Below are 26562 nucleotides of genomic sequence, written 5' to 3'. Positions count from 1 at the left end.
TTTTCTGTTATTTCCTGAAATAACACACACTCACTAAACCCTCCGTAAATAAGTCAAAGTGCGGTGCTTAAAGTGACAAAGTGCGGTGCTTAAAGACACACAAAGTCTGCAATGGTATTTCCATATTCGCTAGGCCGTGCCGAGTTCAACGAGATGCCCCGCTTGACCGTAGCTTCGCTCTGAGTTTAGCAAACGTGAAAAAAGTATGCCCAAAATGAAGCATGGCCCTAAATGTCATTTGCTTTTGGGTGACAGTGAGAGAACCGTTAGGGTGAGAAGCACAATTCGACCTCAGGTACGTTCCTGAGGTCCTCCCGATCTCTGCAAGCCTAACCTTGACCGTATGGCATTAACCCTTAACAATTAATCTGGGTTTTTTGATCTCAGAGATTACAATGACATCTCTCCCCATAGGAATACATTGCCTGCTTCTCTAAATTCAACCTGAAGCCTATGTGGGTTATGAATGCCTTATGAACTTGTCGTCAATGACAGTCCATCAAGACACTATAAGGTCTACCTGTGTCGATTCTAAGCTTCCTGAAGCAACCGGAAGTGGTTAAAATCACCCTAAACGTGTTTTTCCATACCCAACCAGCAGTTTGTGATAAATAGTGCATTCAACCCTGTGTAAATTGGTCAGTTCTTAACATAAACACTTAAAACTTAGGATTCTGTAAAGGCGTACCCCAATCAGGATATGAGTTGACTTCTAGCTTCCCGTGCCAATCGGAAGTGGCTTAAATGGTGTCAGAGTGGCTGTTTCGAAGGGTGAAACCGACTCGGCCCATAGAGACGGACCCCAATGTTTCTGTCTGATAGCTTATTCAAGGACCCCGTAGCAAGGCATGGAAAAAAGTGAATTTTCAGCACCAATTAAGGTCTTGCTCGGGCACCGAAGGACCTATCGATCCGAAACTCAGGATTCGGGGTCGTAATTATGTGTTTTACGTTTTTATTATGTTTTAAACTGAAGGCGTTGTGAATTAAATATGTGATAGTTGGCTTCTAAATGAGTTGGAAAAAGTGGGTTTGGTGTCAATTGGTATCAGTTTGGTGTCAGAATGACATCTAATTGACTGATAGACACTGACTTGCTAGTTGACTTTTGTACATTTGCAATATGTTTAAACGGAGAGGGACCATCACCAAAATGGCATTCTGAAATCAACACTAAAAATGGCATCACCATAGTCTCCAGACTGTGCCGAGTTACAGGATTCTGTAAAAGCATAGGATTCTGTAAAACCGTACCATAATGAGGATATGTGTTTACTTATAGCTTCCTGTGCCAACCGTAAGTGCCTTTAATTGGGTCACAGTGTCTGTTTCAAAGGGTTGAAAAAGTCACATCATTCCAAAACTTCATATGTGTGACTAGGTAACCCTCATGAACTGTAAATAAGTCATTTCTCCCAACAGATGTCAAAGCAAAGCTCTCACACACACACACAGCTTGGAAGGAGGGACACATTGGGCGCGTAGAGACATACACTGCCTGCATTAGTTAACCTTCTTCGAACTATTAAAGAACCGTCAGACCTAGAGTTCTGAAACTTTAGAAACCTGTTCTACACCTCAGTTCGATAGTGCGTGGTGAGTTACGGGGCTCTAGAAGGTTCTCAGACCGAGAAACAACCTCGTACATTTGCAATAACTTCAATTCATTTTTGCATCATGAAAATGACGACATTTAGAAATGCCCCAGAGTCGCAAGACTAGGTGCATTGTGACCGTATTGGCCCATATAGATGGACCCCAACGTTTCTCTCCGATAGCTCATTCAAGGACTCCGTAGCAAGTCATGGACAAAAGTGGATTGTCAGCACCAATTAGGGTCTTGCTCGGGCACCAAATGACCTATCAAGCCGAAACTTGGGATTCGGGGTCGCCTCACATAGGCCTACACATAGTGTCAGAACTGGACCAGCAGCTAGAACGTAACTACATGTTTTACGTTTACATTATGGTTTGAACAGAAGGCGTTGTGAATTTTGGGCCAGCTCTGTTCAAACCATAATGAAAACGTAAAACATGTAGTTACGTTCTAGCTGCTGGTCCAGTTCTGACATTATGTGTAGGACTATGTGAGGCGACCCCGAATCCCAAGTTTCGGCTCGATAGGTCAGGGTAGCCGGGGCGGCAGGGTAGCCTAGTGGTTACAGTGTTGGACTAGTAACCAGAAGGTTGCAAGTTCAAACCCCCAAGCTGACAAGGTACAAATCTGTCATTCTGCCCCTGAACAGGCAGTTAACCCACTGTTCCTAGGCCGTCATTGAAAATAAGAATTTCTTCTTAACTGACTTGCCTGGTTAAATAAATGTAAAAAATAAATAAATTAAAAATTAAAAAAATGGTTGGCTTATAAACAAGTTGGAAAAAGTGGGTTTGGTGTCAGAATGATATCTAATTGACTGATGGACAGTGTCTTGCTGGTGACTTTTGTCCATTTGCAATATGTTTAAACAGTGAGGTACCATCACCAAAGTGACATTCTGAAATCAATCCTAACAAGCGATGGAGAGGAACCAGAATCACTGCCCAGCCATCACGAGTTCATCGGGACAGTCAATTTTGTATTCCTGCAGGATTTTTGAGCATGTCAAATTCGTGATGGTAAATGCCCATTGAAACATATTGCAAATGCACCTGCATTTGCAACACTAGTGAAAAAAACATCATCAAATGGACATGATGAAATCAACACAACGAGCGATGGAGAACAACCACTATCACTGCCCGGGCATCCCGAGTTCATCAGGCCAGGCAATTTTGCATTTCTGCAGTATTTTTGAGCATGTCAAATTCATGATGGTACATGGCAAATGGACATAACATCCTGATTTGGCATTATCAAATCTTTCATATTGCATTTGGACATTTCTTATGGCATTTGGCCCCCCAAAAAGTGACTTTTGGTTTCCTAAGAAATCATATTGCAAATGGACAAAACATATGCCTTATGCACAAGTAAAAAAATAAATAAAAAAAGGATGATAATAAAATATTAAAGTATATTCTACAGTTCTTACATATGATTAACCTCTTGAAACTCCCCATCCTGGATCCGGGATCGTGAATAAAGCCTCAGGCTCATTAGCATAATGCAACGTTAACGATTTCTGAAAATCGCAAATAAAATGAAAATAATGCGCCTACTCTCAAGCTTAGCCTTTTCTTAACAACACTGTCATCTCAGATTTTCAAAATATGCTTTTGAACCATAGCAATTCACTAATTTGTGTAAGAGTATGCTAAGCTAGCTTAGCATTTTGAGTAGCATTTACCACGCAACATTTTCACAAAAAACAGATAACCAAATAAATAAAATCATTTACCTTTGAAGAGCTTCGGATGTTTTCAATGAGGAGACTCTCAGTTACATAGCAAATGTCCGGTTTTTCCTGAAAGCATCTTTGTGTAGGAGAAATCGCTCCGTTTTGTACATCACATTTGGCTACCGAAACGAACCGAAAATTCAGTCACCAACAACGTCAAACTTTTTCCGAATTAACTCCATAATATTGACCGAAACATGGCAAACGTTGTTTGGAATCAATCCTCAAGGTGTTTTTTCACATATCTCTTCATTGATATATCATTCGTGGAAGCATGCTTTCTTCTCTGAATTCCATGGAAAAATACTTGCAGCTGAGTTTTGCGCACCAATTTCGGCGCAGGACACCGGGCGGACACCTGGTAAATGTGGTCTCTTATGGTCAATCTTCCAATGATATGCCTACAAATACGTCACAATGCTGCAGACACCTTGGGGAAACGACAGAAAGGGCAGACTCATTCCTCTCGCATTCACAGCCATATAAGGAGACAATGGAAAACGGAGCCTCAAAAATCCTGCTCATTTCCTGGATGCCGTCTTATCTTGGTTTTGCCTGTAGCTCACGTTCTAGGGCACGCACAGAGAATATCTTTGCAGTTCTGGACATGTCAGAGTGTTTTCTTTCCAAAGCTACCAATTATATGCATAGTCGAGCATCTTTTTGTGACAAAATATTGCGCTTAAAACGGGCACGTCTTTTTATCCAAAAATGATATAGCGCCCCCAGAGTTTCAAGAGGTTAATTGACACAAAAATCTAAAGAATTTCGAAAAACGGTCCAGAAAGCACTTTTTTAATGGTGTGTGAAGTTTTCAAAATTTTTGCTATTTTTGACATTTGACTTTTGATTTCCTATGAAATCCTATTACAATTGGACAAAACATATGCCTCATGCACAAGTTTTTAAAAAATTATGATAATAAAATATGACTAAAATATGTCGATACAGTTCTTATACATGTGTAATTGACAAAAAAATCGAAAGAATTTCAAAAAATGGTCCAGAAAGCACTTTTTTAAGGGTGTGATACGTTTTTGATTTTTTTTTCACTTTTTCAAAATGTTACTTTTGGATGTTGACTTGTGTTACATTTGCAATATGAAAAACCATGGTGGAGCGCACTCGCCACCTGTTGGATTTTTAAAGTGTGACACCTGGCATTTGCCATACGGCATTTGCATATAACTTTGAATGAAACGATGCCAAATTGGGTGGTATTGGACACTGTGTATATGGTTTGTCCAGTGCAAATGACTTCCCATTCATTTTTGTCCATTTCAGGGGGGTGTTCCCTTACAACTGAAAAGGAGAGGTAGTATACTAACAACTGTAAATGAGAGAAAGTATACTAACAACTGTAAAGGAGAGGTAGTATACTAACAACTGTAAATGAGAGAAAGTATACTAACAACTGTAAAGGAGAGGTAGTGTACTAACACCTGTAAAGGAGAGGTAGTATAATAATAACTGTTAAGGAGAGGTAGTACACTAACAACTGTAAATAAGAGGTAGTATACTAATAACTTTAAAGGAGAGATAGTAAATTAACAACTGTAAAAGAGAGGTAGTATACTATCAACTGTAAATGAGAGGTATACAACTAACAATTGTAAAGGAGAGGTAGTATACTAACAACTGTAGAGGAGATAGTGCTTTCAGAAATTATGCAGACCCTTTTACTTTTTCCACATTTTGTTAAGTTACAGCCTTATTCTGAAATTGATTAAACTGTTTTCCCCCTTAACGAAAAGCAAAAACAGGTTTGTAGAAATGTTTTCAAACTTACACAAAATAATAATGACAATATCACATTTACATAAATATCCAGACCCTTTACTCAGTACTTAGTTGAAGCACCTTTGGCAGCGATTACAGACTCAATTCCTTTTGGGTATGACGCTACAAGCTTGGCACACCTCTATTTGGGGCATTTCTCCCATTCTTCTCTGCAGATCCTTCTTAATCTCTGTCAGGTTAGATGGGGAGCGTCAGAGAATCTTGTTTCTTTAGGTGTCTTTTGGCAAACTCTAAGTGGGCTGTCATGTGCATTTTACTGAGGAGTTGCTTCCGTCAAGCCACCCTACCATAAAGGCCTGATTGTTGGAGTGCTGCAGAGATTTTTGTCCTTCTGGAAGGTTCTCCCATCTACACAGAGGAACTCTGGAGCTTTGTCAGAATGGCCATAAGGTTCTTGGTCACCTACCTGACCAAGGCCCTTCTCACCCGATTGTTCAGTTTGGCTGGGACGCCAGCTCTAGGAAAAGTTTTGGTGGTTCCAAATCTTCCATTTAAGAATTATGGTTGCCACTGTGTTCTTGGGAACCTTCATTGCTGTAGAAATATTTTGGTAGCCTTCCCCAAATCTGTGCCTCACCACAATCCTGTCTTTGAGCTCTATGGACAACTTCTTCAACCTCGTGGCTTGGTTTTTGCACTGACAAGCATTGTCAACTGTGGGACCTTATATAGACATGTGTGTGTCTTTCCAAATTATGTCCCATCATTTGAATTTACCACAGGTGGACTCCAATCAAGTTGTAGAAACATCTCAAGCATGATCAATGGAAACAGGATGCACCTGAGCTCAATTTCGAGTCCCATAGCAAAATGTCTGAATACTAGTGTAAATAAGGTATTTCTGTTTTTTATATTTAATACATTTGCAAAATAAAAAAAAATAAAACTTTTTGTTTTATTATGGTATGGTATTGTGTGTAGATTGATTAGGAATAAATTAATTGAATACATTTTACAATAAGGCTGTAAAGTAACACAATGTGTGAAAAGTCAAGGGGTCTGATTATTTTCTGGTCACTGTAGTTGTAGCATAACAGCTATCTTTGAACCTATGAAGTTCAGTACACATGCATTGGGCAAGTTGTTGGGATCTGAGCAGTGCTGATATTACATTTCACTACTCTTGCAATAACATCTGCTAAATATGTGCATGCAACCAACACAATGTGATTTGACCAATACAATTAGATTTGATTTGATTGATATTACTGGATGCAGGTCCACATGGCTTGTGTGCTATGGAGTCAATTTTGCTACAAACTCAAAAAAAATGTGAAGTTGTTTTACTTTTCAGTAAGTCTCCTAATGTGACTTAAATAACCATCATAATTTACCTTATATTACTATAGTACATTTGTTCAGAATTGACAAAGGTCTTACTCAGTGGTGACATGTCATTCAGGGCAGGTGGGGCTATTTGAGCCCCACATCTTTACCAAAAAACTTTCCTGTTTTGCATGTCATTTTGGAATGAATACCTATCACATATCAGTTTTCAAACAAGCTTTTTTGCTTTCTTGAGTGAGGCAGCTCCAAAATGCAGGTTTTTCAGCCTAGCTCAGTGCTTTTTGTTGTGGTGGGGCTGTCAGTGGAAAATACGGAGTGTAGGTGTTGGTAATGTTCTCTAGTTGTGCCATGATTGTCACTCATGGGGGCAATATGTCATCGCCAAGTCTAAGGGTAGTGCTTGAGAATTCAAGCCCCTTGGGTGCTGCCATAGAGTTACATTAGAAGTGCCCATCAAGGAAGGCTCAAGATCATTGGCCTCAGAATTATTGATGTCAAATCACGTTATATCTACAGTAGTTTTGATTGGACTGATCATGTCAAATTATTTTTGAGTGGTTTGGAAGGAATCAGTGGCTAACTGGAGTGGCTGTATGGTCCCACGTCTGAGATTAAGGGTAAATTTTCCAAGCTTAGAATGATAAACATTCAACATTGGCCATGCTGTCAATGAAGCAGGATTTGTGCCGCAGTCAAAACAACTGTTAACTCGGAACTGCAAAATTGACTTCAGTGAGTTCAAGACAACTGAGAACTCGGGAGAAATTGTCTCCGACTGGGAAAATACATATTGAACGGTCATCCAACTCTGAATTGCCAATCCGGAACTCGTTCTTGGTTCTAGAGCTACGACCTAAAGATGACTGACGTCTTCACGATTTGACCTTATTATTTTCAGAGTTCCCAGTTGTCGTGAAAGCACCATAAATCCAGAGGAAGCCAGAATTTTAGTATCATAACAAAACCACCGTGCCGTGCCACCTTCCTGTTCAAGTGAGCATAGCACAACAAGGTGAGTCCAAAAATGTCTTGTATGCTGCCGAATAAATTATGCAATATGCCAGGGAGATATGTATACTGTAGCAAAGAAAGTAATACTAAGTCTATGTTGTGTATTAAACTGTTAGTAGCCCATGTGCCTCACCCTAATAATTTGCTCTATTTTCCACTCTTAATTTCACCTACTGTTCTGCCTTGGTGGTGCACATGTAGCCTATAACCTGTTTTTGAGAAATGTAATAATTAACTATTTTAAGAGATTTCATTGACTGCTTATATGCCACCTTCATTTATCCTACGGTTCTGACTTGATGTACAGGGAGAACACTGTAAGAACGGCCCATGTTCTTAATTATGTTACTGTACATTTCAAAAGTGCTGAACAAATAGTTATACTGACTACGTCTGTCCTAGCTCGCTCATTAATGTCTTAATCAAAATTACGGATTGCCTCTTATCTGCTTGTCGCCCCCTTATGTCATAGTTTGTCAGTAGAAACCCCATTTGTTTATTAAGCAAGTCCGCCATATCAGCTATGTTTTTTTAAGGCAGTAAAGGAGGCTGAATGAGCTGTTTACCTACCAGATACGGTTCTGTTGATAGCTAGGTGTAGCAGTGCTTAAAGGTTAAATAAAAAATAAAGGTTTTGGGACTGCTGTTGGGACTCTGATGCTGGGACATTTTATGTAGGCCCTAACTGTCACGGCCGTTGAAAGAACTGGACCAAGGTAGACAGCTGTCCCTGATTGAGAACCATACCCAGGCCAAAACATAAAAATACAAATGATACAACATAGAATACCCACCCCAAATCACACCCTGACCATACCAAATAGAGACATAAAAAGGATCTCTAAGGTCAGGGCGTGACACTAACAGTTTGTGGGCACTGTTTGTCAATGTTACAGTGCGATTAATGTATTGTTTAGTGTTGTGGTAGTAGTGGCTTTGCTGACATGCATCCCAAATGTTTTGTTTTGTTTGCCCCACCAAGATTTACATGCTAAAATCGTCACTGGTATTACTGTATTTAGATTAAGGAAACATGTAACTGCCATGTTTTAGGAAACAGAATGGCAAGAATTGACTTGATGTGCCTTTATCAGTCATTTTCATTCAACAACGTGTGACATTATGAATATGTTGGGATAGGTCTTTGGAAAAAAAGAAGGAAGTGCACTTATTCAAAAACAGATTGAAGTATTTTCTGATTGGGAGGGGGGTCCTGCTGTAGAGTGTCTACTGAAGGCAAGGTGACCTTTTACTTTGAAAGGAACATTAGGCCCATCTCCCAAGTCCCAAGAGTTTCCTTTGTGATCAGAACAACGACTGGCGCTAAGAGAAGTTGATGAATGTAATATACATGCCAGTAAGAAAGAGAGACTGAACGAAAACTAGAAAGGGACAGGAAGATGATGCAAACCCGATGCAAGATGCCAAATAACTCAGGCTAACGATTCAGCAACTGGGATGCAAGCCCATGCCAGGGTGATTTCAGGTAGGGAGTGCGAGAGACACTCAGCGGTAGAATAGGCTTCAATCTACATTGAGGCCTTCATTGTCATCATCCCCATTTCCCCGAGAACGTTTCAAAGACACAGAGCAAGATCAAGGCAGTCTGGTTCCCTCTGACACATAACATGCAGGCATGGCATCCCTGTCCTTTATTCCCCAAGATCTCCTAAGCCACTGCTCCCCTAGTGCCCCCAGAATACCTAGCCCATTCTTTTCATACAATGAACACATCAAAACATGAGAGGCTTTCTTTTTTATCTGGCACGCTTGAAAGAGAATGCATGCAAAATTTAACATGCCTTGTTACCACCGCTATCCTTTGTCTTTATTGAGGTGCTTCGCCACTTTGCCGGCTGCATTATGACAGGGATGACATTGGTGACAGCATAGCTCGGATGTAACTCACACTTATACAGCTACAGTCCCTTGGGAGTCACCAAAAGCAGTTCCAGTCAAAATGGAAGGGACCTTTTGAGATAGAATAAAGTGACCTTCTGAACCACATCACCGGCGTCTAATATTACATCAGAACAGCCTGCGGGAGGACAGGTGGAGCTAATTGTGTGACTATGAAGATATCAAGAGGATTACAGGGTCTAATGTGAATAAAAAAGATTGAGGTTGCATTAAAGCTGTAGACCATCTGTGTCAGAAGTCAATAAACATAAATTCTGTTAAAAATACAAAATGTCTGCTGTTGGAAATACATAATGTCTCCAACGTGGTAGTGCTGATGTATATCAACATGGCAGCCACATATAATTTTCTCGCCATAAAATGATGTTTTTACTAGATAATGTATTGGCCACTGTACAGGTCATTAATGAGATGTTACGTGACAAACTGTAGCCACAGAATGATCAATGACAAATGCATAATATTTTATTATTATGGTGAAGCATTATGCATATTGTTATTATTATATTCTGGGTCGGTTGATACAATTTTGGGTGATGACTCTGAGCACACGCAAGTTTATTATTCATGTTGTACATGATTAATTTCTGGTTTCATGTCATTTGCTTATCAAATAAATGTTATCCATGTGGAAACAGGCTACAGATACTTGGGTCTGGAAGAAGCATTTGAGTTGCCCAATACTTGCCCGGAAAGTAATTAACTCCTTCCTTCACGCATGGCAAAAGAGAAAAGGAATAGAGGGATTTTATTTTAATGATTTGATTCACTGATCCCTTAAATTTACCCCTAGAGTAAGAGAGGCAAATCAATTCCATCTTGATTTATTGTCTTTTTAGCCTTTTCAATGCTGAGTAAATTAGCTAATAAAATCCAGAACTATTTTATGACACAAATATAAGCTAAACAACACATTAGACAGATCATTCATCTTCTCGGGATTTATGACATGTGACGTTGAAATGTACAGTACCAGTCAAAAGTCTGGACACACCTACTCATTCAAGAGTTTTTCTTAATTGTTTACTATTTTCTATATTGTAGCATAACAGTAAAAACATTAAAACTATGAAATAACACGAATTCATGTAGTAGCCAAAAACATGTTAAACAAATCAATATATATCTATAATTTATATTTGAGATTCTTCAATGGTGCCACCCTTTGCCTTGATGACAGCTCTGTACACTCTTGGCAGTCTCTCAAACAGCTTCATGAGGAATGCTTTTCAGCCGTCTTGAAGGAGTTTCCACATATACTGAGCACTTGCAGGCTGCTTTTCCTTCACTCTGCGTTCCAACTCATTCCAAACCATCTCAATTCGGTTGAGCTTGGGTGATTGTGGAGGTCATGTCATCTGATGCAACTCTCCATCACTCTCCTTCTTGGTTAAATAGCCCTTACACAGCCTGGAGGTGTGTTTTGGGTCATTGCCCTGTTGAAAAACAAATGACAGTCCCAGTAAGTGAAACCAGATCAGATGTTGTATGCTGTGGTAACCATGCTGGTTAAGTGTGCCTTGAATACTAAATGAATCACAAACCATGTCACCAGCAAAGCACCCCCACACCGTCACACCTCCTCCTCCATGCTTCATGGTGGGAACCACACATGCAGAGATCATCCGTTCACCTACTCTGCATCTCACAGAGAAACGAGAGAAATCTTAAATTGAGTGTCATCAGACCAAAGGACAGATTTCCACCGGTTTAATAACCATTGCTCGTGTTTCTTGACCCAAGCAAGTCTTTTCTTCTTATTGATGTCCTTTAGTAGTGGATTCTTTGCAGCAATTCGACCATGAAGGCCTGATTCACGGAGTCTCCTTTGAACAGTTGATGTTGAGATGTGTCTGTTACTTGAACTCTGTGAAGCATTTATTTGGGCTGCAATTTCTGAGGCTGGTAACTATAATGAACTTATCTTCTTAACTCTGGGTCTTCTTTTCATGTGGCAGTCCTCATGAGAGCCAGATTCATCATAGCGTTTGATGGCTTTTGGGAATGCACATGAAGAATTTTGAAATGTTCCGTATTGACTTACCTTAATGTCTTAAAGTAATGATGGACTGTCGTTTCTTTTTGTTTATTTGAGCCATTCTTGCTATAATGTGGACTTGGTCTTTTACCAAATAGGGCTATCTGTATACCAGCCCTACCTTTTCACAAGACATCTGATTGGGTCAAATGCATTAAGAAGGAAAGAACATCCAAAAATATACTTTTAACGAGGCACATTTGTTATTTCAAATGCATTCCAGGTGACTGCCTCATGAAGCTGGTTGAGAGAATGCCAAGAGTGGGCAAAGCTGTCATCAAGGCAAAGGTTGGCTACTTTGAAGAATCTCAAATATAAAATATAATTTGATTTGTCAAAACACTATATGTTATTTCATGGTTTTGATGTCTTCACTACTATTCTACAATGTATACAATTGTAAAAATAAAGAAAAACCTTTTAAAGAGTAGGTGAGACCAAAATTTTGATTGGTACTGTAAATTGCAAAGACCCAAAGGTAGAGGCTAGAACGGAGGTCAGGTCAATGAATGTACTGTATTTGACAATGTTGCTACCCCAACATTATATACATTGAATTCCTTTTAGAATTCCTTTTGTCCATACACCATACATCTTTCCACTCGGATGTGGATTAATAGATATTTTGAAAAAGCAGGCTTTATTACTGCTAATGTTCCAGCTGATGTCCTTTAGGGCAGTCCCACCAAATAATGCACATAAATTGTAAAAACCCATTAGACAAACACAAGCCAGAGGTTTCTGATAAGGCCAAGAGTAAATAGAGGTAAACAGCCCTGATGGAGAAGGATGGAGAAGAAAGTAGAGGCTGTGATTATCCAGAGATGGCTCTAGCTCACCAAAATAGCAAGCTTGACTGGCTTGATCAGTATCAATTGCATGTCGAACTTTATCGCCAAAGCCTCAGCTCTGATAAGACATCAAACGAGGCCGACACATTTATTTCAGTTCTGCACCCCATAATTATCAGACCTTTCATCCATTAAAGCCGACAAGGTTAATGCATTTTGTACTTCAATTTGCCTATTTTTCTTTGGAAGATGAGTGCTACAGAAAGCACAAGAAGATATGCAATGTTTAGAACTGGATGAGCTTTCATTTAACATGAAATACGTGACGCAGGTTCAGATCCACCACTTACTGTCAAAGAGCTTTTAGAACTTCTGTTTCTACATGAAACAAATGGATATGACTGAGACAGACATATGTTATTACGACGGCAGGAGGGGAGGTCACATCCTCTGCAAATCTCCCTATTTCTACCTGGAAAAACTTTGAGAAATTGTTGTCCATTATCAGAGAAAAATCACTCTGTGTATTCTGTAACACATCTGATGTCAACGGGGCTGACAAAGAGCTGGATGAATGGTGTTTGATGTGATGGAGAAAGCGTGTTAAGATTTATCAGGGGGGAAGAGTAGGGGCGGAACTATCCAACTTTACCTACTCTAATTGCAATTACCCAATGTAGCCAGGGCTATTATAATTTTTGACAGTTTACAGAACTTTCTTTATTAAAAAGAGTTTAAGCCTTTAAGTGGGTTAGGTGTCTTGAGCTTTTGTGTTGCTTCTTGACAGACTTGTGCGCTGGCTTCTTAATTGCTTGTACCTTGGCAGGTCGTAGGCTAATGCCCCACTGTCCTGGAGACGAGTTATCTGAATCCTTTTAATGAAGCTAAAAAAGATTGGGGGGGGGGGGTTGAACTCACGGGAGAGAGCAACAAGTCTGTGGAGAGAGAGCTCTTCTGGTGATGGGCAGAGGGAGCCAACATGATGGACACATCTGCTGAACAAAGCACATAGAAACAGGTCATTTTACTGTCAAGAAATCTTGAGAAGCTCAGAGAATATATAACCTTTCTGCATACTTGGCCTATGTCTGTGGGCATGGTGTGTGTGGGTGTGTACCGGGGTTAGATGTGGCTGATGGAATAATCTGTAAGACACAAATGAATTGTCAAAGTCGTCAGCTAGTGAAGCAGGTCTTAGCAAGGCAGATCTTGAAAGATTTGAAAGATTATTTAAATATTTCTATGGCTTCGCTCTCTCCCTCAGTGTCGCATTTGATTTGACAGGTTTTAATGGCAGGAGACATTGAAAATTCCATTCCAAATTAATGTTGGAATGGAAATCTCTGCTTTTTTTCATATTATAAAAGGGGAAAAGAACTTTTGCCTTTTTAATACTTTCTTTTGTGCCTTTGATATTTTGTTAAGCTGTGTGTGCGTGCGTGTGTGTGCGCGTGTGTGCGTGTGTGCATGCGTGTGTGTGCACGTGAGAGAGAGAGCATGAATGGGACTGGGAGCGTCAATAGAAAAGCTTTGCATGGATGTTTACGGCATGTGTACACGCTTCCAGAAGATACCAATTGTCAGGTTTCTTGTACTTAGATAAATGTATGTTTGATCTCTTTGACTCTTTGACTGATACAGTACAGATACGAGCAATTCCAGCACTTTGGACTTGACATTTGCACGCAAAATCACAACTTTAAAGTCTGACAGAATGGACTAACAACATATGAATTAAACTTTTGAAGTGTGTTCATAGTAACCCTTTGGGGGAGTTTATACCCTCCCAAAACAGACTTGTAAATATGAACATTTTGGGAAAATAAAGCAAATAAGAAGTGTTATGGCAGTTACATGAAACAGTTGTTGGGGAGACTGAACATATTAGCAAAAGTCTGTGAGTTTGTAAGGCTTAGGTCAAAACATGGATTGCAATTTCAAAGAAAAGGCTTTGCTGAACACAAAAACAATAATTATGAGATTGTAATTTCCATTATTACTTTACAAAGGAAAAACTACTGTTTTTTAAAGTTTTTTTCCCCCACCTTTATTTAACCAGGTAGGCTAGTTGAGAACAAGTTCTCATTTACAACTGCGACCTGGCCAAGATAAAGCATAGCAGTGTGAACAGACAACACAGAGTTACACATGGAGTAAACAATTAACAAGTCAATAACACAGTAGAAAAAATAAAAAAAGAGAGAGTCTATATACATCTATATATATATGAAAATGAAAAAAAGAGAGTCTATATACATTGTGTGCAGAAGGCATGAGGAGGAAGGCGAATAATTACAATTTTGCAGATTAACACTAGAGTGATACATGATCAGATGGTCATGTACAGGTAGAGATACTGGTGTGCAAAAGAGCAGAAAAGTAAATAAATATAAACAGTATGGGGATGAGGTAGGTGAATTCGGTGGGCTATTTACCGAAAGACAATGTACAGCTGCAGCGATCGGTTAGCTGCTCAGATAGCAGATGTTTGAAGTTGAGGGAGATAAAAGTCTCCAACTTCAGCGATTTTTGAAATTCGTTCCAGTCACAGGCAGCAAAGAACTGGAACGAAAGGCGGCCAAATGAGGTGTTGGCTTTAGGGATGATCAGTGAGATACACCTGCTGGAGCGGGTGCTACGGGTGGGTGTTGCCATCATGACCAGTGAACTGAGATAAGGCGGAGCTTTACCTAGCATGGACTTGTAGATGACCTGGAGCCAGTGGGTCTGGCGATGAATATGTAGCGAGGGCCAGTCGACTAAAGCATACAGGTCGCAGTGGTGGGTGGTATAAGGTGCTTTAGTAACAAAACGGATGGCACTGTGATAAACTGCATTCAGTTTGCTGAGTAGAGTAATGGAAGCTATTTAGATGACATCACCGAAGTCGAGGATCGGTGGGATAGTCAGTTTTACTCGGGTAAATTTGGCGGTGTGAGTAAAGGAGGCTTTGTTATGGAATAGAAAGCCGACTCTAGATTATATTTTAGATTGGAGATGTTTGATATGAGTCTGGAAGGAGAGTTCACAGTCTAGCCAGACACCAAGGTAATTATAGATGTCCACATTTTCTAGGTCGGAACCATCCAGGGTGGTGATGCTAGTCGGGCGTGCGGGTGCAGGCAGCGAACGGTTGAAAAGCATGCATTTGGTTTTACTAGCGTTTAAGAGCAGTTGGAGGCCATGGAAGGAGTGTTGTTTGACATTGAATCTCGTTTGGAGGTCAGATAGCACAGTGTCCAAGGAAGGGCCGGAAGTATACAGAATGGTGTCATCTGCGTAGAGGTGGATCAGGGAATCGCCCTCAGTAAGAGCAACATCATTGATATATACAGAGAAAAGAGTCGGCCCGAGAATTGAACCCTGTGGCACCCCCAAAGAGACTGCCAGAGGACTGGACAACATGCCCTCCGATTTGACACACTGAACTCTGTCTGCAAAGTAGTTGGTGAACCAGGCAAGGCAGTCGTTAGAAAAACCAAGGCTACTGAGTCTGCCGATAAGAATATGGTGATTGACAGAGTCGAAAGGTCGATGAAGACGGATGCACAGTACTGTCTTTTATCGATGGCGGTTATGATATCGTTTAGTACCTTGAGCGTGGCTGAGGTGCACCCGTGACCGGCTCGGAAACCAGATTGCACAGCGGAGAAGGTACGGTGGGATTCGAGATGGTCAGTGACCTGTTTGTTGACTTGGCTTTCGAAGACCTTAGATAGGCAGGGAAGGATGGATATACAGTGGGGCAAAAAAGTATTTAGTCAGCCACCAATTGTGCAAGTTCTCCCACTTAAAAAGATGAGAGAGGCCTGTAATTTTCATCATAGGTACACTTCAACTATGCCTTACAAAATGAGAAAAAAATCCAGAAAATCACATTGTAGGATTTTTAATGAATTTATTTGAAAATTATGGTGGAAAATAAATATTTGGTCACCTACAAACAAGCAAGGTTTCTGGCTCTCACAGACCTGTAACTTCTTTTTTAAGAGGCTCCTCTGTCCTCCACTCATTACCTGTATTAATGGCACCTGTTTGAACTTGTTATCAGTATAAAAGACACCTGTCCACAACCTCAAACAGTCACACTCCAAACTCCACTATGGCCAAGACCAAAGAGCTGTCAAAGGACACCAGAAACAAAATTGTTGACCTGCACCAGGCTGGGAAGACTGAATCTGCAATAGGTAAGCAGCTTGGTTTGAAGAAATCAACTGTGGGAGCAATTATTAGGAAATGGAAGACATACAAGACCACTGATAATCTCCCTCGATCTGGGGCTCCACGCAAGATCTCACCCCGTGGGGTCAAAATGATCACAAGAACGGTGAGCAAAAATCCCAGAACCACACGGGGGGACCTAGTGAATGACCTGCAGAGAGCTGGGACCAAAGTAACAAAGCCTACTATCAGTAACACACTATGCCACCAGGGACTTGTTAACGGTACAGGTTCCCCAGGGGCACCACACCCCCTCCCGCTCAACTCAAACGGTGGCGCACAGAATGCAAAAATATTCTTAGAAATATTTAACCTCCACACATGAACAAGTCCAATAGCTCAAATGAAAGATAAACACATGGTTCATCTACCCAGCGAGTCAGATTTCTAAAATGTTTTACGGCGAAAACATAGCACATATTTATGTCAAACCACCACAAAGACACAGACGATATGCAGCCATTTTGTTGAACAAAAGATGCAATCACAAACGCAGGATTAAAAGAAAAATAATTCACCAACCTTTTGAAAATCTTCATCAGATGACAGTAATAGGACATGTTACACAGTACATTTATGTTTTTTTCAATAATATGCCATTTATATCCATAAATCTCCGTTTACATTGACGCCATGTTCAGAAAATCCTCAAAAATGTCCGGAGAAATTATAGATAGCTCCGCCAGATAATAGAAATACACATCATAAACTTTGACTAAATATACATGTTCTACATATAGTTAAAAGGATACACTGCTTCTTAATGCAACCGCTGTGTCACATTTATTTTTAACATTACAGAAATTGCTCACTATGCAATAATCTGAGGCGGCGCTCAGATGTAAGCAATATATCTCCGCTATGTTGGAGTCAACAGAAATCCAAAATTGCAACATAAATATTCCCTTACCTTTGATGGTCTTCGATCAGAATGTAGTGGAAGTAGTCATACTTACCCAATACATTGTTTTGTTTCAAGTCGTGTGTCTTTGTATTAGCATCTGCTACCACTTTCAGCTGAAATGCATCCAAAATGACTTCTGGTCCCGAACAGTTGCGCATCAAAACTTCAAAATTACATATTATATGTCGACTAAACTGGTCAAACTAAGTGCAGAATCAAGCTTTAGGATGTTATAAACGTACAAAACAATTGGCGATTCAACCGGACAAAAACAATTCTTCTCAGGCAATCTGGAACAGAGGAAGGTCTGTGTCCAATTCGCGCCCTAACGTGCATGTATTTTCTCGCGACACCCACTCTTTTGCCTCCCAAAGGGTCAAAGCTCGCGGGATTTGCACAATTAAACACTCTACTGAATGAGGACATCTAGTGGAAGACATAGAAAGTGTTTCCAGATCCATAGCTGGTTGCGAAGGGTGGGGGCGATGACGTCAAAGTTGCCCCAACTTTCATGTTTCCAAAACTAGTTTGGGAGATTGGCTGCCCTGTGAGTTTTGCTATACTTACAGGCATAATTCAAATGGTTTTAGAAGCTTTAGAGTGTTTTCTATCCAATAGTAATAATTATATGCATATATTAGCAATTTTCTACAGATTTTATTTCAGTTCACTATGGGCACGCAATTCATCCAAAGGGGGCAGTATTGTCCCGAGCCTTAACAGGTTTTAAGCCAGTACATGCCCAGGCCCGTCTGAAGTTTGCTAGAGAGCATTTGGATGATCCAGAAGAAGATTGGGAGAATGTCATATGGTCAGATGAAACCAAAATATAACTTTTTGGTAAAAACTCAACTCGGCGTGTTTGGAGGACAAATAAGGCTGAGTTGCATCCAAAGAACACCATACCTACTGTGAAGCATGGGGGTGGAAACATCATGCTTTGGGGTTGTTTTTCTGCAAAGGGACCAGGATGACTGATCTGTGTAAAGGAAAGAATGAATGGGGCCATGTATCGTGAGATTTTGAGTGAAAACCTCCTTCCATCAGCAAGGGCATTGAAGATGAAACATGGCTGAGTCTTTCAGCATGACAATTATCCCAAACGGATACAGGGAATGAGGCAGTGATCGCTGAGATCCTGGTTGAAGACAGCGGAGGTGTATTTGGAGGGCCAGTCGGTCAGGATGATGTCTATGAGTGTGCCCTTGTTCACAGATTTAGGGTTGTACCTGGTGGGTTCCTTGATGATTTGTGTGAGATTGAGGGCATCTAGCTTAGATTGTAGGACTGCCGGGGTGTTAAGCATATCCCAGTTTAGGACACCTAACAGAATAAACTCTGAAGCTAGATGGGGGGCGATCAATTCACAAATGGTGTCCAGGGCACAGCTGGGAGCTGAGGGGGGTCGGTCGCAGGCGGCAACAGTGAGAGACTTATTTCTGGAGAGAGTCATTTTTAAAATTAGTAGTTCGAACTGTTTGGGTACGGACCTGGAAAGTATGACATTACTTTGCAGGCTATCTTTGCAGTAGACTGCAACTCCTCCCCCTTTGGCAGTTCTATCTTGACTGAAAATGTTATAGTTGGGTATGGAAATCTCAGAATTTTTGGTGGCCTTCCTAAGCCAGGATTCAGACATTGATGTAACATCCTTCATTATGGATATCTTAAAAAAAATATATCGTAACAAATGTCTGGTCCTTTTGGAATGTTTGTAAAATGTCAGTAGAAGGCTTAGTTCTTTAGGATTGCATATTTGCAGGTAGTCTGAATAGTATACATGGCCTGGCACCACACCCTCAATGGTCATTTTATATCTTAACCTTAACCAGTTAAATTGTCACACAACTATATGTTTTGTATTTCAATGTCTGAAATATTGTAACAAAATATGCAAATGTACAATACACAGTGCATTCAGAAAGTACTCAGATCCCTTGACTTCTTCCACATTTTGTTACGTTACAGCCTTATTCTAAAATATATATTTTTAAATACTCAGTAATCCACAAAAAATATCCCATAATGACAAAGTGAAAACAGATTTTATTTTTTTATTTTGCAAATGTATAAACATTTGAAACAAACTACCTTATTTATATAAGTATTCAGACCCTTTGCTATGAGAATCAAATTTGAGCTCAGGTGCATCCTGTTTCCATTGTGTCACGGCTGTCGTAAGAACAGGACCAAGGCACAGCGGATGTTGAGTTCCACATATTTAAATTAAAGAGAAACTTAAACAAAACAAAATATATCAATAAACAAACAACTAAATGTGACTACGCGGTGCACATGCAGAAACACAAAACAGTATCCCACAAATGCAGACGGGGTTAAAGCCTACCTAAATATGATCACCAATTAGAGGCCACAATTAACAGCAACCTAGAGGCACACAAACCACCAACCTAGAAATCTATAAACTAGATAACCCCCCCAGTCACGCTCTGACCTAAACACCATAGACAACTGAGGGCTCTCTATGGTCAGGGCGTAACACATTGATCATCCTTGAGATCTTTCTACAACTTGATTGGATTCCACCTATGGTAAATGTAATTGATTTGACCTTATTTGTAAAGGAAACACATCTGTCCAAATAAGGTCCCACAGTTTTTATTTTTTATTTTTTATTATTAACCCATCCACCACACCCCCCCCCACCTTCAGATGACAAATATCTAGATTTTTTTACAGCTTTTTTGCTACATATGCATACATTTTACATACACATTTTTACATACATGGTACTTTTATATAAAGCAGTCACATAACAATAATACATTACCAATTAGTCTCAGCCCATCCCACCTATCACCATAGACCTCAGCTCTTTAATCCCAACCCTCAGCCACTCTCAGCCCATCCCACCTATCACCATAGACCAAAGCCCTTTAGTCCCGCCCCTCAGCCACACTCAGCCCATCCCACCTATCACCATAGACCAAAGCCCTTTAGTCCCGCCCCTCAGCCACACTCAGCCTATCCCACCTATCACCATAGACCTCAGCTCTTTAATCCCAACCCTCAGACACTCTCAGCTCATCCCACCTATCACCATAGACCAAAGCCCTTTAGTCCCGCCCCTCAGCCACACTCAGCCTATCCCACCTATCACCATAGACCTCAGCTCTTTAAACCCAACCCTCAGCCACTCTCAGTCCATCCCACCTATCACCATAGCCAACCCATTTACAAAATGTTTGAACCTTTCCAATCGTATATTATCTACAGATTGTGAGCTGAAGATGAAACCCTTTCCTACGAGTATTATTATATTATTTATTGACTGACTATGGCTTTCCAAATTGCCCAACACTGCTATTTGTAACGTTAAATTTAAGTGCATATTGTGATTTTTTTTAACCATTCCTGAACCTGTGACCAGAAACAAGCTACATAGGAGTAATACCAGAATAAATTATTTATTGATTCTGTCTTTTCGCAGCACCATATGCCTTTGAATTGGTATATCGAAAATCTCCTCCCATTTATTTAGCAGCTGTCAATATTTTTGTCCTCAGATGAAACTGGTATATTTGTTTATTTATGCCAGTTCCCATCAGCCAATTTGTATCTTTATTATACACTACCATTCAAAAGTTTGAGGTCACTTATAAATGTTCTTGTTTAAGAAAGGAAAGTACATTTTCTGTCCATTAAAATTATATCAAATTGATCAGAAACACAGTGTAGACATTGTTTTTATATTTTTTCGTATTTTCACCCGTTTTTTCTCCCCAAATTCATGGTATCTGTCACAACTTCTGCCGAAGTCGTTGCCTCTCCTTGTTCGGGCGGTGCTTGGTTTTGTCTTGTCTTCCCACACACCTGTTTTCAATCCCATTCATTACCTGTTGTGTATTTAACCCTCTGTTTCCCCTCATGTCTTTGTCAGAGATTGTTCTATTGTCAGTGTAGTTGCTTGTTGTATAGGTGCTTGGCGGGTCCTCGTACCCATGTTTGTTTGTATGTGTACATTTTAGTGTGATGGAGCATACTACGCCTGACTTCCCTGCCACCTATACACCTATGCCTGACAGAATCTCTGACCAATATATATGAAGTCAGCAGGAGAGGACACTATGCCGATGGACCTGGAGGAACGCGTTCAGGAACAAGCGAGGGAGCTTGACGTTATCAGTTCCGTCATGGATCACATTGTCCAGAAAATGGATCGCTGGGCGAGACAGGGAGTTTCTCCAGCACCACCACCACAACCGGAATCTCCCATGAACGTTTTTTCCTCTCCGGAATCGAAGATCCATTTATCCCTACCTACGGGATACAACGGAGATACTGCCGGCTGCCAGGGTTTCCTCCTTAAGCTGAATTTATATCTAGCCACGGCCTCCCCAGTACCATCTGACCGCGAGAAGAGTTACGCCCTCGTCTTCTGCCTTACCGGGAAAGCCCTGGAATGGGCCAGCGCTGGGTGTAGAAGGGAGGATGCGGCATTGGACCATTTTGAGGAGTTCACCCGCCAATTCCGGAGAGTATTCGATCACCCACCTGAAGGCAAAGCAGCGGTTGAGCTCCTCTATCATCTGAGGCAGGAGACAAGGAGTGCACAGGATTTTGCTTTGGAGTTTATGACCTTGGCTGCCGGCGCTGGATGGGGCCCTGATCGACCATTACTTTTGTAGTCTACGCGAGGACGTCTGTCAGGAGCTGGCCTGTAGAGACACCACCCTCAACTTCGACCAGCTGGTGGACATGTCCATCAAGCTGGACAACAGGCTGGCTACTCGTGGATGTCTAGATCGGGGTCTGGTTGTTCCATCCTCCCGCACCCTCTCTCCCGAACCTATGGAATTGGGAGGGATGGTGCGCAGGGAGACCGGAGGGGGTTCCCGCTCGAGCACCATTCAAGGTCGCAGAGTGCACACTGCTGGTCGGTGCCGGGTTGGTTCCTCTGGGAATAGAGAGGGCAGGCAGGGCATTCTGGCGTCACCCCAGGTGAGTAGGCACCATTCTCATCCAGAGCCCTCTGCTGCACTATTGTTTGTCTCTGTCTCTTTTCCTGATTTTTCACTGCATTCCCAGTACAAGGCGCTAGTAGATTCAGGTGCGGCTGGGAATTTCATTAGTAAAAGTCTAGCTTATAGTTTAGGGATCCCTATTCTTCCTGTGGATATGCCTTTCCCTATTCATGCCTTAGATAGTTGACTATTAGGGTCAGGGTTTATCAGGGAGATAACCGCACATTTGTGTATGATAACGCAGGAGGGTCACAAGGAGAAGATTAGTCTTTTCCTTATTGATTCTCCTGCGTATTCTGTGGTGCTAGGCCTACCCTGGTTAGTTTGTCATAACCCCACTGTTTCTTGGCCACAGAGGGCTCTCACGGGGCTCTCACGGGGTGGTCGCGAGAATGCTCAGGTAGGTGTTTACGGGTTTCCGTTGGTGCTACTACGGTGGAAAGTCCAGACCAGGTCTCCACCGTGCACATTCCCCCCAAATATGCCGATTTGGTTCTCGCTTTCTGTAAAAAGAAGGCGACTTAATTACCACCCCATCGACGGGGGGATTATGCTATAGATATACTGGTAGACGCTGCATATCCCAAGAGTCACGTGTATCACCTGTCGCAAGCGGAGACGGAGGCTATGGAGACATATGTCTCTGAATCCCTGCATCAGGGGTTCATTCAGCCATCCATTTCACCCGTCTCTTCGAGTTTATTTTTTGTGAAAAAAAAAGGATGGCGGTTTACGCCCGTGCATTGATTATCGAGGTCTTAATAAAATCACAGTGAAATATAGTTACCCGCTACCTCTGATCAATACGATTATTGAGTTAATGCACGGGGCACGTTTTTTCACAAAATTGGATCTCAGGAGTGCGTACAATCTGGTGCGTATTAAGAAGGGTGATGAGTGGAAGACGGTATTTAGCACCACCTCAGGTCATTATGAGTACCTGGTCATGCCATATGGGTTGATGAATGCTCCATCAGTTTTCCAATCATTTGTAGATGAGATCTTCAGGGACCTGCACGGGCAGGGTGTAGTGGTGTATATCGATGATATTCCGATATACTCTGCTACACGCGCCGAGCATGTGTCCCTGGTGCGCAAGGTGCTTGGTCACCTGTTGGAGCATGATCTATATGTCAAGGCTGAGAAATGCTTGTTTTTCCAAAAATCCGTCTCCTTCCTAGGGCATCGGATTTCCACTTCAGGAGTGGAGATGGAGAGGGACCACATTACAGCCGTGCGTAATTGGCCCGACTCCAACCACGGTAAAGGAGTTGCAGCGTTTTTTGGTGTTTTCCAATTACTACCGGAGGTTTATCCGGGGTTTTGGTCAGGTGGCAGCTCCCATTACCTCACTGCTAAAGGGGGTCCCGGTGCGCTTGCAGTGGTAGGCTGAGGCGAACAGGGCTTTTGAGCACCTGAAGACTCTGTTTACCTCTGTGCCTGTGCTGGCTCATCCGGATCCCTCTTTGCCATTCATAGTGGAGGTGGACGCATCCGAAGCTGGAATAGGAGCAGTGCTCTCTCAGCGTTCGGGTACGCCACTGAAGCTTCGCCCCTGTGCTTTCTTTTCGAAGAAGCTCAGCCCGGTGGAGCAAAACTATGATGTGGGGAACCGAGAGCTGTTAGCTGTCGTAGAAGCTTTGAAGGTGTGGAGGCATTGGCTTGAGGGGGCTAAACACAATTTTCTCATCTGGACAGACCACCGCAATCTGGAGTACATCCGGCAGGCGAAGAGATTGAAGGCAAGGTGGGCCATGTTTTTCACTCGTTTTGTGTTTACTCTTTCTTACAGACCAGGCTCCCAGAACGTTAAGGCAGACGCATTGTCTCGGCTGTATGACACAGAGGAGTGGTCCATGGATCCCACTCCCATACTCCCAGCTTCGTGTCTGGTGGCGCCTGTAGTGTGGGAGCAGGAAGCGGACATTGAGCGGGCGTCACGTACATACATTAAGGGAACATTTCGACATTTTCTGTAAGGTTAGTGAGAAAGTCCATATTGCAAATGTACCGTCCCTTACTAGACGTCCGAAAACATTTGTAAAATTCGGGGACGGTGTCGGGCCGAGCAGCAGGGCCAGACCTACCGGGAAGTCATCAAATTAACTTTGTCGGACATTCGGTTTTCGTTTTATAAAATAATCAAATTTTGGTCATTTTTCCGCTATCCTGGAAAATCCCACAAGAGGGCATAAGCAATCAAATTGCAATTTGACAAAACATCACGAATCACGACGGGCCTTATCTCGAAAACTGAAAATATTTCGAAGCCGAAACTTGGTGAGCATAGGCTTGGCATAATGGGCAGGTGGCCCCGAACAAGATGGCGTCTAGGCCTCAACGGTTTTTGAGTTATGGCCATTTTTCTGGGATTAAAGGTCCAAAATGAAAATAGAGAAATTATTTTTTCACTTCACGTCAAAGTCAAGGAGCCTCCGGTGTCAATAAAAAAAATCAACCATTTATCTATCGTCAATTAAGAGAAATCGTACAATGACAGATTGGTGATGTTCAAATATAGGTGTTTTTTTTCAACAGTTACAGATCCAGTTGCAGGGTGTTCATACGAATATTTTTAAAGTGTGCTGCGGAGCTCTGTGAGATTTCTGTGATTTTCTATGATTTTCTGAAATAACACACACTCACTAAACCCTCCGTAAATAACTCAGTTCTTAACGTAAAGACTTAAAACTCAGGATTCTGTAAAGGCATACCCCAATCAGGATATGGGTTTATTTATAGCTTCCTGTGCCAACAGGAAGTGCATTAAATGGTGTCATAGTGGCTGTTTCCAAGGGTTAAAAAGGTCAGATCTTTTCAAAACTTCATATGTATGATTAGGCAACCCTCCTGAACTGTAAAATCAGTCATTTCTCCCAACAGATGTCAAAGAAAAGCTCTCACACACACACAGCAAGGATGGAGTGACAATGCGCGGTGCTTAAAGACACAGAGAGCAGGCAATGGCAGAAACATAATCCCAAGGCCGTGCCGAGTTCAACGAGATATCCCGCTTGACCGTAGCTCGCTCGGTCTAAGCACAGCGACCATTAGAACAGTAGGCCCAAAATGAAGCCTGCCCCACAATGTCATTTGCTTTTGGGTGACAGTGAGAGAACTGTTAGGGTGAGAAACACAATTCGACCTCAGGTATGTTCCTAAGGCCCCCCCGATCCGTGCAAGCCTAACCTTGACCGTGTGGCATTAACCCTTCACATTTTAAAGAAGGTGTTTCCATCAAACAGTTTGCATTGACTTCTCTCCCCATAGGAATACATTGCCTGCTCCTCTAATAATAATATATCCCATTTAGCAGACGCTTTTGTCCAAAGCGACTTACAAGTCGGCTGGGGCCACTACTTTTTTACATATGGGTGGCCCCAGCGGGAATCGAACCCACGACGCTTGGCGTTGCAAGCGCCATGCTCTACCGACTGAGCCACACAACCTGAGGCCTATGTGGGTTATGAATGCCTTATGAACCTGTCTTCAATGACAGTCCATCAGGACACTATGAGGTCTACCTGTGTCGATTCTAAGCTTCCTGGAGCAACCGGAAGTGCTTAAAATCACCCTGAAAGTGTATATCCATACCCTGCCTGCAATTTGATAGACATAGTGCATTGAACCCTGTGTAAATCAGTCATTTTTTAACGTAAAGACTTAAAACTCAGGATTCTGTAAAGGCATAGCCCAGTGAGGATATGTGTTGACTTATAGCTTCTTGTGTGAACCGGAAGTGCCATAATTGGTGTCTCAGGGGCTTTTTCAAAGGGTTAAAAAAATCAGATCTGTCCAAAACTTCATATGTGTGATTAGGCAACCCCCATGACCTGTAAATCAGGAAAACTAAATCACACAGATACACAACTTGGAAGGAGGGACGTATTGGGGTGCATAGAGACTGACACTGCCTCCAATAGTTAGCTTTGTTCGAGCTAAAAAAGAACCGTCAGACCTAGAGTTCCGAAACTTTAGAAACTTGTTCTAGACCTCAGGTTGATAGTGCGTGATGAGTTAGGTGGCTCTAGAAGGTTCTCAGACCGAGAAACAGCCTTGTACATTTGCAATAACTTCAATTCATTTTGACCATTACAAAAATGGCAACATTTAGAAAAGTCTCAGAGACACAAGACTAGGTGCATTGAAACCGGCTCGGCCCATAGAGACGGACCCCAACGTTTCTGTCAGATAGCTCATTCAAGGACCCCGTAGCAAGTCATGGAAAAAAGTGAGTTTTCAGCACCAATTAGGGTTGTACTCGGGC

This window comes from Oncorhynchus masou, chromosome 32 (genome assembly GCF_036934945.1).
Source record: "Oncorhynchus masou masou isolate Uvic2021 chromosome 32, UVic_Omas_1.1, whole genome shotgun sequence".
NCBI classification, from domain to species: domain Eukaryota; kingdom Metazoa; phylum Chordata; class Actinopteri; order Salmoniformes; family Salmonidae; genus Oncorhynchus; species Oncorhynchus masou.
Note: the sequence above shows the minus strand (reverse complement) of the source record.